The 2,511-nt window shown below is 33.4% G+C and overlaps 1 protein-coding gene across 4 annotated transcripts in view; it reads left to right on the top strand.

Moving 5' to 3' along the window:
- The first annotated feature begins 11 nt into the window (after window positions 1-11).
- Window positions 12-2,511, top strand: part of LOC118743319 (tumor necrosis factor alpha-induced protein 8-like protein) — a 31,116-nt gene continuing 28,616 nt past the window's right edge. For all 4 annotated transcript variants that reach the window (XM_036475912.1, XM_036475911.1, XM_036475914.1 and 1 more), the window contains exon 1: window positions 12-251. The gene's annotated coding sequence lies outside the window, so the exon portion shown is untranslated. The remainder of the gene's footprint in view (window positions 252-2,511) is intronic.

Genomic DNA, 2,511 nt, shown 5'->3' with positions numbered 1-2,511 from the left:
AAATTAAACAGCATTAGTGTATATATTTTTACAACGCAATAAAAAAAATAAACAAGGGAGTACGTACTTTTTTGTGAGGCTTTTTCGAGGCACAATTGAAATTCAAGCCAACTATATACATACGTAAATAATGCTGAAAATTCTATGGTGAATTCTCGAGTGGAGACAACGTGAAACGCCTAAATATACCAATGAGCACAGTTTTTATAAGTAGCAATAGTTTTCATTGACTTATCAAGGATATAAAAAAGGTATGTAAACTAATAAAAAAACCGCATTTAAAAATATATTTACAGTCATGACAACAGTGGCCAATCAATAACAAAATATATATTTTGTCCGCCAACTTGTTACCTTTTACATACATTCAATTAAACATGCATAACAAGCCAAATCCCGTCCATGTACCGACCTCTTCGAATACCTTTTGTGGTGTCATCGTACTTGAATACATATCGTCGTTTAAAGTGCAAAATCGCGTATCTTCATTCTGCAAAACCTAGTAACTGACATTTGCTGTCAAAAATTGGATTTGCTCACTGAAGCTCTTGGCTCAATCCTTATCCATTCGTCCTGAAATATACTAGCCAGTAATGCGATTGCCTTATAAAAAAGAAAACCATTTTGAAATATGCGTGTTTTTACTCCCTCGAAAATAATTTATGCAACCTCACATACGCGGTTTTGTATTTTAAACGACGATATGTATGTTTGTTTGTATACATGTAATTTAACCACCAACAATACCCTTGAACTGGCCAAAGTTTCTTACACTGGCGAGCGTCCACTGTAACATTTTCCGAGGCCGTTAAACGGGAGGTTGTTTGGTGAATGAGGAAAGTTACGAATGTGAAATACGCACTTCCGCTGCATTGCTGTGTGGTGCCGTCCTTAAGTTCTCCCTGTACACATATAATTCATGCCTACATATACTAAACATATGGGCATTAATGTTAGCAATAGCCATCAGAATCCTTCCGTTTCATACTACTGCAACCGCTTTGCAGCTCAACTAGTTTTTGAATTGTCTGAGCATCTGTTATCTTTTAACTACTGCCTTTCAAAATACTACCCTGCCCACCTTAGGCTGGGTACCATATATTAGTAAAGATAACAAATCAAATACATTTTTTAATTAGATACGAATAATTTTTTAGATAATTGCAGACATTTGAAATAAATTTCTGGTATTTTCCAAAAAGTAGAAGCATTCAAACGTAAAAATTGTTTTTCTTTCATTATTCAACGTAAATAAATAAAAAACTAGAGCTTTTTTAAAAAATCGCCACGGATAAATCGACGCGAAATTTGAATAACTTATTTAAAAAAGAAATTTGAAGTCGGTTAATATTTGGGCTCTCAAAATTGATTTGTCCACATCAAGGCACATTAAACAGGTAGTATCAGTAGAGCAAAAACAACATTTGCGTGTATTTTGTTGTTGCTTCTGGTATCGAAAGTGTCAAAAACTGTTCTGAATTTTTTCTTCTAAATCAAAGCGTGCCATGTGAAATACAAAAAATTATAAAAAATAAAAAATTGAAATTGGAAAAAATAAAAATTGATGCAACTTTCTTTCCTAGTAAATTTGTTTGCTTCTCGAAGCATTGATCCATCCTTTGCAAGGCCCAGTAATCAGCGGTCGTGCTGCTGAGTTGGGCGAACGTTCCAAAAGCTGCTATTCAATCGCTTGTTTTGTATGGAAAAAGGTTTCACATGCAAATGGATTTTAACAATTCAGAATTTTTGTGAGAAAAAATTAAAAATATTTGACATTTTCGAGACCAAATAATTTGAAAATAAATCAAATCAGCTGCTCTACTGATACTACCTGTTCAATGTACCTTGGTCCACATCAACCTTTTTTGCCCCACTGTGCGGTGCTATTCAGTTTCTTCCATATAAAAAAAAAAAATTAGCATGCTTTTTATGGAAAAAACGCAACACGTTCAATGGAAAAATTCTCAAAAATCAACGTTAATTTTGAGTCACTTCAAACGTGAGAGATTTAGTGGGCTATAAAACTGCATACTCGAAAGTTTTCAAAAAAATTTGTGTAAGTTTTAAAATTTGTATGACATTTTTTCGATCATTGTTAAATTTTGTAGAACGAATTGGAACGGATGAAAATTTGATTGTATGGTTTTTGTAGTAAAATAAGCTAAATTTTTATTAAAAAAATAACTAAAATGAAATATGTAACAGGAAATTTAATTGTCAAAACTTGTCGATACGTAGCGCTGCTATTTTCGTGAACACTTTTGTATGTACCAAGCAACATTGAACAAGTAGTATCAGCAGAGCAGCTGATTTGATTTTTACGCGTGGTCACCGAAGTGGGAGAAGGGGTTGAAAATTGCAAAAAGTGGGTCACGTAGTATGGGTACATTCCCTTATGTACATGTGTGCGTATTTCCATACCAAAAAAAACTTTCGAACATACTTTGAATGGAAGAAAATGCGTGAAAAAATTGCCAAGAACAACCACCCAGCAAACATTTATGTTAGTTA

The sequence above is a fragment of the Rhagoletis pomonella genome, unplaced genomic scaffold (assembly GCF_013731165.1).
Source record: "Rhagoletis pomonella isolate Grant_MI unplaced genomic scaffold, Rhpom_1.0 Rhpom_scaffold_00007, whole genome shotgun sequence".
Taxonomy (NCBI): domain Eukaryota; kingdom Metazoa; phylum Arthropoda; class Insecta; order Diptera; family Tephritidae; genus Rhagoletis; species Rhagoletis pomonella.
The sequence above is the reverse complement of the archived record's forward strand: the minus strand, read 5'-3'. Positions and strand labels throughout refer to the sequence as shown.